The following is a 15642-nucleotide window of genomic DNA, read 5'->3' as shown; positions in this document are numbered from 1 at the left end:
ATTGTTTTCTATAAATATATTATCAACATTGTTCAAGTACAAAACCATTTGTTCATGGTAACAAGATCACTAACAATTATCTGTCATCTGTGACAGAGTACTTGATAAAGCAGATGATAGTGTGTCTGTTTTCTGGGTATCTACAACTTTGCATAATGGAAGTGACATAAAGACTTCAAAGTGGCTGGTGGGGGAAAGGAACAATGAAACAACTTATCTTCTTTCAACCATAAACCAGGCTTTGTTCTTAATTTTCATATACTGATCAGCAGAGATATGCATACAAAGAGTTAAGCTTTAAATATATCCAAGTTACATTTTCCCCCCTATAGAAGTATATGTTATAAGAAAGAAAGTAGTACAAAAAAGTTCAGCCATCTGCTTTACTCACCCCACAAGGCTTTTGACATGGTGATCATCAAACATCAGAGGTTCATACAATGATTCTTCACTGTGATGGAAAAAGATGGTGGTTATAAAACCAGCAAACTATGTTACCTATTTTTAGTTAAACTACTTGAGTGCTTGCATACTTTTTCCTAGCATCAGCATGAATTAACTACAGGCTCATTCCATAAATATATCAGGCCAAAGTTATCTCTAAGGTACAGCAAAGATTTTTTTGGTCTAAATTAAAACCACCTGGATTTTAATGCAAAATAATGAAAAAGTCATGCGTACATCCATTCATCCAGAGTTCAGTATTTTTTACATTTCAAGTCAAAGACAGTATCGGTGCCTTTTGCTTGATTCAAAGAAATAATTTATTAAGGAAGTTAACTTCACTGAGCTTGTAACACAAGTAAGCAAGCAAATTAACAAAACAACTTAGCATTGGACAGCCCATAATGTCAGCATCATTGTTCACATCTATAACTAGAGACAATTGGGCTCCTCGGTCTTTTAAGTGATGGGTGCCTGTTTGTACAGCACTCATAGCAGTAGCTTATACCAGAAACATCAAAAGCATTAATTTAGACAAAAACCTTGGCAGAAGGATTGACTTCAGCTTTACATCACAGTTCTGTGCAATTAATCATGACATGATGAAGGGCAAATACCTCAGTGTCTCACTGCCAGGTCTTGTCATTTTAGAGGTATTTTACATTGTGATAATTTCCTCGTCCCTATGGGAGCTCTTCCTTGCCCCTTATCAAAACTTCCCTTTTCCCTTCTGAACAAGAATGCAAGTAGAATCATTCAGACATATGGCACAAAGGTATTTTGCAGATTCAGGGCCCACCCACAAACTCCTTTTCCCTGATAGTTCCAGCTCCAGGAACAATGTTTACCAGAAAGGCAATTCATTTCCCTGGAAGAAGATAGGGAGTGGATAAATGCTAACACCAGGGAGCATTTCATATTCTTAATAAATCGCCAATTCAAGTTAATGTATGCAGACTCACAGAATGCAACCGTGATGCTGAGGAAAACCATACGCTTCCCATACAGAAACAATAAAAACTTTCTAAAACTGTCTTTCAAGATTCTCTTTCTTCTTCAGCCTGAGCCAATGCAGTCCAATCACAGGGAGTCATTTGGGAGGATCATGCAAAAACGTCTGCCTCAACTGATGCTGCATTGCTCCTTGCAGCATTTGGAAGCAGCTTCCTTTTCAATGAGCTATGCTTATTACATCCTGTGCTTCATTTAATTTTCCAAGAAAGGTCCCCTGACTCAAGCCAGTTTCTCTGAAACACCACTGCTCCATTCCTTGCCTCTGCTGCCTCACCATGTGAAATACAATCACTTCAGGGAGGAGAGATACACCACGTCGGTTCTGCCCCCCTTTATTACAAACTAGACAAGCTGGTGGCCTGACTGGTAGAGGTCAAAAGAGAGTCTGGGTCTTGCATAGCTTGAAACTTTGCATCACAAAACCTAGGACTGCAACTGGCTGATAGCTTCAAAGCAACACTTCCACCCACTGTTTCACTGCAACATTCTTCCCATAAGCATCTTAAATGGATAATGCTAAAATTAGTGTCCAGAAAAAACTGTTGATGTCTTGTAGGAAAAAAAAAAGAAGGAGTTGTGGTTTTGGGATTTTTTGGTGGGCTTTTTTTTTGTGGTCTTTTTTTTGGTTTTTTTTTTTTTTTAAGGAATAAAGACACTAAGATGGCTTTTGAAGAGAAATATCAAACAGATTTACCAACTGGAAGTTCATTGTGACTAAAACAAGTGACACAATGACCTCCACATATGGATGTTTACTTACTCAGGCAGCCAGGAGCACAACTATCCAGTCATCAAGATAACCCCCTTCCAGATCTTCTAACAGTCATGTTAACCAATAACAATGCTCTTAACAAGCTGATCCAGTTACCTTAAGCTATCCCAAATAAACCATTTTTCAGCTTGGCGCTTGCCTCTTTCAGTTAAATCTCTATGAGTGGCAGCAAATTCCAGGTAACAGGCAGGCCGAGGGTTAGGAATTTATTCTTAAAAATTCCTTTTATAACTTCAGAATCCTTGTTAATTCCTCCAGCCTTCCACAGATGTGTTTAAGTGTCTATACACACAGGAGCAGAGGTGAACTGTACAGATTTTATTCTAGGGCAGGAACGAAACTGGTCAAGAGGATTTTCTGTTCATTGGAAAAAGTGATCCAGTTTCCTTGTGTAACCTACTTTTTTGGCTAGTGAGAAGTAAATTCTCTAATAATTACAAAAATTGCCTGCAATATTCTAGATAGGGGAATACAAACTGGGTAGTTTAAATATGAAAGCATCCTTTTTATTCATCGGCACAATGTCAAACATTTTGAGGAACAGTTCACAATACAAGAACATCCTCCTGCACTCTGAGCTTCCCATCAGAAAAAGTAATGGTCAGGTGCTGATCTTGTTTATACCCACGGGACTATGATGAATTTCGGCCTTATGGAAGATGCAGTTTTAGTAAGTTGTGGGGAGTTTTGTTAATAGTTATATATATTTAGAAATATATATATTGAAGGGGAATATTGAAAGACTGTCAGTGTTCCTAGTCCAGCATTCAAATTCTCCTGGATTGGGAGGATTAGAAATGCTTTCCCTTCCTAAATAGGACTGAAGAAAGCACACAGGGTAAACTCCTCATAGGATTTAAAAAATCTCCCTTAACCAAAAGAGGTGGAAAAGTTTAAGCCTCAGGAGACAGCAGATAGTAGAATTGCATTTAAATGGCTTTGACTTATAAGGTACAGTTTGGACAAGAAAGCCACCACCTCCTTTAAGTGAGGTCCATGCCACTTATGAAAAGGAAAAGAGAATCTCAGCTGCCAACACACAGATGAAAAAGAGCTATAACCCTTTTTTGTCTTCATGGGCAGGACTGGTCAACTAGGTTACACTTGTGTGTGTTTCCACCTGCCAAGATGAGTAAGTGTTGTGATCAACTCCTGTAATTACTATGCCTCACACGGATCCTAAACCCCTATTTCCTACAAGCATGTGAACTAGGGACAGTCTCAGTGACACTGAAAGATACACACTCCTGTTCTTCAGCATCACAGAGAAAAGCTTTAAAAAACCATGCCTTTAATGAGCATACAACCTCAGAAAGCCAGAATAAAACAAAAGCAGACAGATGTCAGAGTTCAGTTTGGTTTACAAAAAATTTTTACAAATATTAAGCCACTACCCTCAATTTTGACTGTTTGTGGTCAGCAATAGTGGATGAGAACAACAACCACCTAAGGAGGAAGACTAGTATGTAATATCAGGACACCAACAACTATGCAGATGATCTGATGTAACAAGCTTCATTTGGGGACAGTGGGCTGCCCAAGCACTGGTGCAACTGCAGAGACAAGGTTTCGCAAGGGAGAACTGCTGCTGGAAGAAGGCACAACCCTGCAACCCAGTACTACAGGGCTGTTCACATGCAGGAATGGAATAGAAATGATTTCTCACACTTCCACAAAGCTCATGACTGCTGGACCAAGGTGATCAATGAGCAAAGAACCCAGTGACTTTTGAGTCATTTGGGAGCCCGGTCTAGAACATTTTTTAAAATTAAAAACAGCAAAGAAGTAAGAGATGGAACAGACAGCCAAGAGGGGGGAAGGAGAGGAGTAAATCTTTCTTTGCCCACAATTAAATTGTTTGGCATTATTCTGACTGCTGCCACACACAGATCCTGGGGAGAAGCAGCACACGCTGCAGCTGTACTCTTTACTCATGAGGATGAGCATGGTGAGATTTTATCACCAGCGGCTATTTTCTCTAAGAGGTACAGCTGTTAACCAGAGCTGCATGAAGCAGGAAGTACCTTCTACTTTCCTTTTCTAGTGATTCAGAAACAGTTCATGAGAAGCCTGGGTCAGGGCTTATAAATAAGATGAAGCTTTAAGGTAACCTAACAAACACAGGAGGGAACTTGCAAGAGAATGAGAGCTGTGTTTCTTCTGTTTTGACAAAGTAGTACAGCGTGCAGTTTGACTGCTGAACCAAAAAAAGTGTTGCACAGCAATTCAAGCTCTGCCTCTTTTCAATGGCTTGCACATGCCTTCCCCCCAACCCCCATCTTGACTGCCGGGAAGGTCTGACTTCGGCCCTCTGCATATCCCAGAGGTCCGTGTTAAATAGGAAAGAGAATTATAATGTAGAAAAATAAGCTACTGATACTTAAGGCTTAAATCAATATTAGAACAGGAAGCTTTAGATGGTTATACAGTTCAGGGAAGTATCTAAAGCACAAACACTGGGTAATTTGATTCATGGAGAGGGCTGGCTCAGAGACCAATGCTGCTCAGAGGAAAGCAGTATACAGCTGCTCTGGGCACCCAGGCTGTCCCCCACATAACACCATATTTTACTGCTTCAAGACCATGCAAGGGTAGAACAGGTCTGGTTTCACACAAAGCTGGTCTTTAAACTGTACTCAGGAAGAGAGGAAAGTCATAGCTCCCATTCTGTGACAAAGCAACACACACAGTAAGTCTCAAGAACACATTTTGAGTAGTTCTTAAGAAAACTCAAACTGGGAAAGAGAGGCTCAGATTTATAAAAGGAATCTAAACCTGGAATTATAAAGTCCGCAATGCGACAGGTGCTCTGGTTGTAATTCTGACCAAAAAAATCCCCCAAAACGGGAAAACCCCAACCAACCAACAAACCAAAATTCCTACAAATGCACAAAATTTAAAAAGCAAGAGTAAAACTACACAACCCAGGGTACTTCTATGAAGCATTTGGTAGGACTGGGGCTAGTACACTCAGCAGCACCTTATATTGTTGAGTGCCCAGGCTCCTCACGGAATCACAGCCTATTCTGAAGCATGCTGAAATCATTTATATTTCAGGGAGTCATTTATAAGGCTGAGTAGGTTTTGAGCCATGTCTTATGTGAGCTGACTTCAGCAGTACAACTGCTTAATACCATTCACCAAGTCACTGAAAAACCCTTGGTACTCAGGCCTTGCTAAAACAGAACCATCATGCCTCAAACAACCAAAACTCATGCTTTAAAAGCACATGCTAATGAAACACAAATACTGGAGGCAGACTGTGACCTGACAGAAACTGCACTAGGATGAGGCTGGAGAACTGCATTCTCTCAACAGCTCAGCAAGTGAACCTGGGTATTCAAGACCTCCTCCATGCACCCACCCCCACTTCCATCTGTAAATGCACACATTAAATAAGATGCTCTGAAAGCTGCATGCAAAACAGGTTTTTCATGTCTTGGTGATTTAAAAAGACTGGTTACAATGGTTGGCTTATAGGGCACACATACATTAACATTTCTGTGTGTACACAATACCTTTTTAGGAGTGATATATACCTTAGACTTCTATACCTTATCCTAACTACAAACACACTGACGGGTTTGCACTGTTAAACCACTGTTTGTGAGCTGGTTAAACAGCCATGTACCCAGGAAAATATGAAGCAGTAGCAACCAAAAAGGACAGTTGTTCTTTAGGAATCTTATTACACCTGAGAATTATGCATTAGGAAGGTGAGCAAAATGGAAACAACTTCTTAAACACCAGGATTATTTTGCCAGCATGTCATACATTTACATATGTCTTCTGACCCTCTGAAGCGTTCACGCCTTATCCCACTTAGGGACTTCCCTTGGTGCCTTTTATTTAAAAAAACTGCCTAAGGATGCCCCCCCACAGCTCTACAGTGCATGGTTTAAGACTTTCGGCAGACCCATCCCAGTATAACCTTAATTGTGCAGTAGCTTACACACTGTCTAAAGAAATCCCATGCTGCACAGTTTGCTCTTGCCCGGGAAGACAAAACAAATTGGGAAGAATTACAAATTTGTATCTCTCCTCAGTACTATCTTCCCAGGGACAATATTCCTGTATTCTCAAAGTGACTTTTCTTCCACATTTACTTGGTATTACTCTTGTTTCCATTGGTGGAAATCACCATTAAGAATACTAGGATAGAATAAAGCATTGGAAATTATGCGATGGAAATTATAAAAAGCTATTGAAGCAAGTCATAATAACCACGTTACATTTAAATCCCCTGAACATATGCAGTGTTTCCTATTTAGGGTCTTTGATCTGCTCTGCATTTAGGCCAGACATTCAAATATCCACTGAAAATACAATCTTTCTGGACAATTTCTTGGGGGAAGAAAAAAAACAGAAGAGAAAAAGTGTAGAAAACACGGAAGCTAAAACTCAAAACCAGAGCTGTTTTACAAACTAAGGAGCATAAGAAATTAATCTATAGCTAAGCTGCTACAGCAGACTGTAGGCCTAATGTGCAAGTGTTTGATGCATACCAGAGAACCTTGAATGAGAAAAGGCATGTGAATAAAATATGGCTCAATAAAATATTTAATGCTGACATGTCAGGATTTTAATTATGTGCAGTGTCAGCCCTGTGAATATGAAGCACAAAGCACCTCAAGTATTTAGGGCACTGATGACAGTAGTTACAAATGTATTCACTGATTTACTTTACCAAACAGCATGTTGGATGCAGCACTTGAGAAACAAGCAAACAAACAACTCCAAACCACCACCAACAAAAAGAACCAAAAAACCACCAACCCCCAAACAAAAAACTAATAACCCAATAAAAACCCACAAAGACCACATATCTAGATGTGGCCTTCATCAATAATCAGGACTACCAGTTTAAGAACACCTGGTATTAGATCTTTGAGCCACCTCCCTCAGATACCTGTGTGTTCCAAATTGCTGTGGAGTCAGTAAAGGCACACTAGCAAGACTTCATAAAGAAATGCCACAGAAATGAGGGCAAGGAAAATGGAAACATGTGAAAGTGCATATGTGGATTTCAAAACAGTCTTGTTCAGGACTAGCTTGGGAATGTGGAGAGCTGACACACTTTTGAGAGAGATGTATATCCGGATAAAAGCTCCAAAATAGTTCCCAAATCATTCAGGAAGAAAGCAAGAATGGTAAAACAATTACATACGGTGCTGTTCACAAAGAAAACAGGAAATATAGTTCACTGGGGAGAAATATAGAAGACTACTAAAACAGGCAGCCTGTTGTGAATGCAAACAAGAAACTAAAGAAGATGAGAAACCGATTCAAAACTCCCCCACAACAACTCTTACAAACCAAAAAGCCCAGCAAACCAGCTAAGAAGGAAGCAAGCAAGCACCACTATATACTAATTGAATCCTTGTACAATCCTCCTTGCTTTGCAGCTCATTCTACACCCAAATGTTATAGGGAGAACTCTTTAAGTAGATGTCTAGTCAAAGGTCAAGAAAAATTTTAGCAATAAGGAAAGATCATGTAAATATAAGTTACAGGGGCACTCTCTTAGTAAAGCAGCACGGAAGCTAAAGCAAACAATTATGTCTTTTGTGCTCAAACAATTGGCTGGATTAGTGCTTGAATGGACACAGACATTTTACATATCAAATAAACAGTATTGAGAGTTAGGATATCGATTTACGTAAGAAGAATATGACTAGAGACCTGGGCAGGAAGGGGCATGCACTGTGACATGATACTCTGGTCCACTTTCAGAATCACTTGCATCCAGACAGGCCTTGACTTCAAGTGACACAGCTATGCCTGTCCCAGCAGACATGCAGACAGCAGCAAGATAAGAGCTTATGAAAAATCTGAGAACAAGAAACTAATGCTGGCCTTCCTCTGGCATTTTCTGAATGTCTGAATCAGCAAACTTCCCCTCCTCGCCTTTTTTTTCTTTTAAGTAGCTTTGGGCATAGTCTTTGAAGCAGACTTTATCTTCTTTTCTGGGCACAGGATGAAAGAAATCATAACTTAAGGCACCATAAAGCAAGGAAAAAGAACAAGAAAGGAAGAGCATACTGAATATAGCAGAAAGACTAGGAACGTGCAGGGTTAAAAACAAAGTGAAAAGAGACTATAGTGGTAAGGCGTCAACAAAAGACTGAAACAAGAAAAGAAAACCTTACGGGTCACCTACAGTATCAGAAATAATGAGAAATCACAAGTACTCTTTGCTACTATGTTTAACAGGAGAAATAAGATCCTGCAAACCAACCTTGAGAATACATGAACAGAAATATGAAATTAGAGGAAATTATTCCAATGCCAACTAAATACAGCAGGCTCAGATGCGGCAGTGTGCTCTGCTCTGGTTAGCCTATTGGAGACACTGAGGTGTTTGAGAAAGACAATCAAACGATTCTGAGACTCAAATGAGATTAAAGCATCTGTGAATGAGTATCACTAACCAACCTCCTGAATTAGCCACTGTACAAATGCTAGATCTGCAAGGAGGTTAGGAAAGAAGAGGGTTGTGTGGAAGTAAGTTGATAAGCAAAAAGGCGATTTCACTGCAGGCTGAATATATCATTTTCATGAGAAGGCACTGACTGCTGCTAAAGAGAAGTAGTAACCTGGGGTCTTGCAAATGCAGGTGAGGAGTCTTCACATTTTAAAGTTTTCTGAAGACTTCCCTCACAACTGATATAACTCATTGTACATCCTCTAAACTTAGTTTTCCGCTGATAACACAGACATTAGTCTACTTTTATCATATAATGAAGACAAATTCTATTTAGGTTGACAATAGGCTAGTGGAAAGGAGAATTTCTCGTAGAATTCTGAGGTGGTGTCCTGACAAGAGCAAGTCCAACACTGAAATTTCTGAGAAAAATGACTACTTGCCTACCTTTCAGCAGAGAAGAGCAGCTAGAGAACACTATCCAGTCAGAACACTGACCTTCTCACAATGTTTTGTTCGGTTTTTCTATACTTCCATTTCAGGGCTGATACAGCTCCTACTCTAGAGCCAGAATACATACTGCTTCCTATTTATATCAACCTTGTATTACCATGCACCTTTGAGTCCCTTCCTCTCTCTACTTCTGCTATTATAATTTCACAGATTTTGCCAGAAGGAGCCATTAGATCACTTAAGCAGATCTCCAGTATAATGCAGGCACTAACTTTCACCCAGCTACCCCTGCTGAAACTTACAAACTTCAGTGAAATGAAAGCAAGAGATTAAATTGTAAACGTCAGTGAAATGAAAGCAAGAGATTAAACTGTATTCTGCAGGAGACCTTGAAGCACAAGCTGTACCCGGGGATACTGTACTGGCAGAAAACTGGGCAAAATACATGCAGATGACTCCACAAGGAAACAACAGCCTCCACTGCAGAGAAAGATAGTGAGCCACCAGTCTGGCATTCAAAATAGCTTCTTTCCAAGCCAGAATCTGGAAGTAGAATATGAAGCATGTAAGAATGACTAACCAGATAAAAAAAAAAAATCCTCTTTTCTCTTAGATGTCTATACTAGCTCTCAGCAACACTTATTTTCAGCCCTGACTAACTGCTGGTATTTAGGAGAGAACAGAAAAGCAAAATACAAACAAAACCCACCAGAGTAGTGTGAATGATAATGGAAAAAAGCCCTCCCTTACTCATAGTAGAAATCAAGCTACCTAAGATTTTATTATAATTACTGTTTTAATGCATCTGAAGGGTGGTATAAATTCAGACTCAAAATATGATCTGTCTATTTGCTTCTGAAACTTTTAAGTAGATACACAATCAAGTTTATAATCCAAGCAACAATGAACCTACCATCTTTACACATAATTTTTTTGTACTAATTTTGCTATACTCCTAGATAGAGGGCTGGAACCTTATGGCAGGAGTGAAATTGCACAGTTTAATTCTCTCACCACTGGGTTTCACCATGCTTTCACAGGCAGAAATTGAATTACCACAGCAGGAATGATGCCTTCTGAAAGCACTTCGCAGCAGAAGTCCTTAGAGAAGTCTGTGTATCGATAATGGAAATCCTAACTTATACCAACAGGCAGTGCAAACTGCACCCAGAGAATCACTGATTTCTCTACTATTACTGCCTTATGAAAAATACCTCTTATCTCAGAGGGAAAAAAAGGTGACTTAATGACACTAATTACAAAAATGCAGCGAACAGACTAACAGCTCAGCAGGTTCTGCTATAGGGTGTTAAGCCTGAGGTAGACCTAAGGGACAGTCACCCCACCGGTAATTAAAAAGGACAAAGTGCCTGACTAAGCGCATTACACATTTTAATACATGTACTTTGAACATACAAGAAACGAGAGATATCAGACAGCTGTCAATCCAAGGTAGACCTCTTCGTGACTTAATGTTCACCCCAACCAAGCCAGCAAGTTCACCTGTTCAATGGTCACTGCCTTGCATGACACATTGGGACTACACAAATTCATTTTCACTAGTTTGCTCTTCACTTTATATTTCAGTCCCTCAACCCTGTTCCCTCTGAAAGTACATCAAAAAGTCCCCCAAACCATTATTTACATTCATTAGTTCTCAGTTTATAAAATGATACACATTACCAAAAAATAACATCACAAGTAATGACCTTGTTTGGCTGTACTGCAGATAAGAAGCATGAAGGTCCTCAAGCAGCGTAACACCCCCAGCAAGCTCAGAAACGGCTGTTCTGACAGACCCATGAGCTTTGGCAAGGCCACTAGCCACTTAATCTGTGCACCACTGAAACTTGTTTCCAGGCTTGGCAGCTGGTACTTACGTCACAAAAGCTGCACTTGCCAAGCAGTTCCAGAAAGTTCAGAAGGGAGGGATTATCAAGGCATTTCCCTCCCTCCCCTGTTTCATTCCTGATTGCTAGGGATGTGCAGCTGCTAATTAGTGTAAGGCAGAGACAGCCTATAGCTGCTCCGATTTACCACAGCTTTACCTGGGCAGCCTCTTCCATGCCTCCCCAATCAGACCACAAAATCTCTGTAAAATACAAGGTTGGACTTCAGCTCTAATCTTGGAAACTCAGACTGTTCCCTCATACACAAATCAGAGTAGAAGTATAGCTTGTTATGTAAAAGGTTACTGTCAACTGCGAAAGATAATTTAGAGGAACATTCAAGTCACCACTTGTTTCCCTATATGTGTCAAATCTCTCATGTCCTTAAGACAAAGGGCTGCATCCTTGATGAAATGCCATCTCCTCTGCCAGGTGCAACAGTAGCAAATTGGGGATAGAAGATTTCCAGTGCCAAAAAGGCAGATTCATCCACATGGACAACCTTGTCCTGACAGCCTGATGCTACTGTGATCTGATCTTGCTTACACATGCACCTTGCTTTGCTTGTCTTGCTCCTTTCCCTCACAGATCCTGAACACTACAGTACCAAGCTCACTATCAAAAGCCTTGTTCTGTGACAGCAGAGGAGGGAGGAAATGGCACAAAAGAGAAACTAAAGCATGTCTAATTTTAGCTTGCTTCTTATTTCTGACAGAGTAACTCCAAAGGCAGCAAAAAAGTGATGGTCTGCTCCCGTTAAAATGCATGATATTTTCCAGTTTCCTCATAAACTCCAATAGGAAAACCTCATATTAGGAGAGGCATACATCACTGAATTCAGACCAAAGGCAAGTAAGAGACAGAGTTGTGACAAGGGGGTGTTTTCAACAGTGCCGTAGGTGTACATAGTGACTTACTCAACATCCATCTTATTTTGGGTAAAAACCCAAAAGAATAGAACATCAGCAATGAGAAAAAAAGAAGGTAAAAGATGAGGAGGGAAACCCCTACAATTTATTGTGGTCAGTACTCACTGTGCAGCTCCATTTAGCTGCCTTTCCCTTACAAGAACAAAACCACAGCTGTGTAGGCAATGCTTGCTTTAACAACTAAGTACCTCTTCCTGTGCCCGTATATGGTCCAATGCTTCCGTATCAAGTATCACATACATCTATGAGAAAGAGATGAAGCTGGAAACACTTCCTACTACACACACTTGTATCCCATCTCATATAAGCTGGGAGCCACCATGTGACTACAGCATACAAGGAATCTCAAAGGCCCCCACCTGCAGCCAACAAAGCACATGGGGCAGCTAACAAGTTTAATCACACAACTAGAAAGAGAAGCACAGGACTTGTGGAATTTTGAAGGAATATGATCACTACTGGGACAAACAATATGACTTTTACTACTAAGCAGCTTTCCAGCCATAAGACCTGAAAATATTTAACTAAATACAACCTGAACTGAAGGTAAGGTCAAGCTTGATCATGCCTTAAAAACTGGAGAAAGTTCAATGTGGCCCCTGAATTAATCAGACAAGGCTGGGACAGGAGGGAAAGGAATCAGTGCCTGTGTGAATTCACATGTACAACTCATCTATCCCATATCAGGACAGCTATTAAATTGCCACTTCAAAATGGGTAGGCACTGCAGAGAGTACATGAGACACTATCATTGACTCAGGATAAAAGCCAGTAAGACTATCAAGACTTTTTAATAAGACAAGTCTAAATGATGTAAATAGCACTTAAATGAGAATCAATGCCTCTCCCATTCCATTCTTTATGCCTCTCACACTCTCATTAATGCCAGTCACTTCCCAGACACAATAGCTTTGTGACCAAGGCCATCTACTGGTGAGTGGGGTTTGCAAATTAATGGGGGTTTTGCTGGCCAGATTCAATTCGTGCTTGTCAAGATTTAGACACATGCATTGAAATCGTGCTAAGCAGCTGTCAGTAAACATGACCACAGTTTTGGATGAACAAATAAAAAATTAAGGCTTCCCAAACTCCACATGAACCTAAAGAAATGTGATTTCACCCCAGGGAGAAGAATGTGGTACTTTCGATCTCCACTGCCATTTTAAGCATAACCTGGACACTTGGTGACCTTACTGTTCTGTGTAAAATGAATCAGAAATGCCAGTGTTCCTAAGAGAGATATGAATTTTACCCTAAAAATCACTACTAAACCTGGTAACATTGTTTTCAAGAATTACTGGACTCTGAATGAAGAAATTTGCAGGCTAGAACTGCAAATATTTTAGATGGGTATGTATGCAGGTTTAGAGGCAGTACACCATAATTACAATTATACTTGTCCCCTTGACTTAAAGCAACAGAAGTGGAAGTCAGGCAAGGAGACAGAAGGGAAATAAATCACACTGAAATCCTTACACTGTGATTTCTATGGCGATGTCTGAGATAAATCAGCTAGAGAATATGGGAGCACTAGCATGCAGAGATCCCCACACTGTTCTACCGCTCCCTGTTCAGCATCATTATTCCCAATTTGTGAAGATGGTTCTAATAAAAAACTTCCTTTAGTTCTTTTAAAATTCTGTAACACTTAAGTTAGTATTATGATTTTTAGAGTAAGGTGTTTGAATGGCAGCACTGGACATCCCCCAATTACAAGACTATATTCTCCTCCATCTTTTTCTTAGATCAAGACAAAGCAAACTTAACCCTTTACTCATCCTTTTTGCCATGAGAATTTTGGGACAAACTTGATAGTACATAGAAATGTATTCACTAGGAGCTAACTTGAAGACACGAAATAAATTTCTTATCTTAAATAATGGGAATTTTGGGTAGATACTTTTGGGTGGCAACGCAGAAGTTCCTGTTTTGCCTGACCAAGCAACATGGAAGTATTTCCACAAGAGAAAACATGGATGCCATAAGATGACAAAGGCCCTTCACTGACTTTCACTTCAGTCTCATTAATTGCTATGATGATCAGATTTATGACAGAGAATTTATGTAGAGATGGCAGGTAAAAAGGAGTCCAAGCTTCCTGTAAACTTCAATTCTTTAAGATGCACATTTGTCCATTCCTTCCAAGTTGGGTTTGGAGCATGTTCATATCAAGTTACAATTTACAGTGAACAAAAAAATTTGTCATTATTAGTTATATAGAAGGGTCTACTCCGCCTTTGCTTCCAAACATGGAGCAATCACTAGTAAAAGAGTAATCCCTCATCAGTCATGATAGACTCCCATTTTGATTGATCTAATCAAACAGAAAAGATACCCCTAAAGTAACCTAAACTAAAAATGACAATTTAGCAGCATTTCTAGATAGACCTCCACTACTTTAATGTGAAAGCAGACACTCCTGAACATAAAGATGGCTTTGCTGGCTTTTGTCTTCTTTTGCTCCATAATAATGACTTCTTCTAGAAGTGCATCTACACACTTCACTAGTGTTCTGCTTGTTTCTCTTGTTACTATGTCAAATACATCCGATTGCAGCTTCTCGCAGCACATCATTCAGTGGCCAAACTGGACATGCTTGCTAGCATCACTCCAGCAAATGGCCCACAGAATAATAAACATCTTTCACTTTGCCTCAAACTTTTCCAGATTGACTGCATACAAAATGGCTATATATCATTTTAAATACAGCATTTTATTTCTCCCCTGAAGACAAGGATCTCTGTCACCACTGAACTTTGTGCAGAGGACAAATCACAAATTCTCCATTATAAGGCCAGGCTGCTGCTGCTAAAGCAGAGCAAAATACCATAATTATTTTGCCAAGATTTGACATAAAAAACCTTGTTGATAAGTGTTAAAACATTCTTCTCATCAAATCACTGCATCAAAAGAGCTGAACCATGTAAATTTAATTTATACCTTTCAATCACTACTGTGAATCACAGCAATTATACTTCACGCTTTCAAAACACTGCACAAATCTCTATAACATGCCTGGGTAAAAAGTTAGCTTTCTCTTTAAAGTTGAGATAGGGAAGAAAAGAAACTGTTATGATGATCTCCTGTTGATCTGCATATAAAAATTGCTAAAGTTACCCTGACCAGTAATGTTCCAGTAAGAAAGATAATCTGAGAATCAGGAAATAGTTCAGTTGCAACATTTAATGATATGCTCATTTCTTCAGCAAGCATTTCAGGGGATTTCATTCAGCTTCACTGTCACGTAACTCTTTTAAATTCATGTTTCTGACTGCTTTTTCTTTCATAACCCTCTAAACTTGCCTGTATGTTATTGAATTGAAAGGAATGTTGGTTTTATTTTTCAAAGTATACGTATCACTCTGATCCATTTTCCCAGCGAAATGCTGGAAGTTTTTTCTTACTCCAATCCTATACCAAATACTGATAATGGCACTAACTTTTTTAATCTCAAATGTATTCAAAAGCAAGATTACCTCAAAATGAACTGCTGAGGCTAGACAATCTAAGAAGTCCATCTACCTCTATTTCATCTGGCATATTATTCAGCTACATATTGTACAGTCCCTAGGGGAAAAAAGAAACATAGGAAAATAACTCAGAGGAGCCACCAGCCAGGAAAGTGTTGTTTATCTTCAAGTAGAACCACTTCTTCCCAGAATGTAAGAAGTCAACATACCCGTAATACTGGCCTGTGTCAAACTGTGCTGTGTAAAT

The 15642-nt window shown here is 39.6% G+C and overlaps 1 protein-coding gene across 1 annotated transcript in view; it reads right to left on the bottom strand.

The window, feature by feature from the left end:
- SPATS2L (spermatogenesis associated serine rich 2 like) overlaps positions 1-15603 on the bottom strand; it is a 156229-nt gene extending 140626 nt beyond the window's left edge. Inside the window, exons 1-2 of the mRNA XM_030485603.1 lie at positions 15402-15603; positions 392-451 (exon numbers count right to left, since the gene is read on the bottom strand). The gene's annotated coding sequence lies outside the window, so the exon portion shown is untranslated. The remainder of the gene's footprint in view (positions 1-391; positions 452-15401) is intronic.
- Between the last annotated feature and the right edge of the window lie 39 nt (positions 15604-15642).

Source organism: Strigops habroptila, chromosome 5, assembly GCF_004027225.2.
Source record: "Strigops habroptila isolate Jane chromosome 5, bStrHab1.2.pri, whole genome shotgun sequence".
Lineage (NCBI taxonomy): Eukaryota > Metazoa > Chordata > Aves > Psittaciformes > Psittacidae > Strigops > Strigops habroptila.
This window is presented reverse-complemented; position numbering and strand designations above follow the sequence as displayed.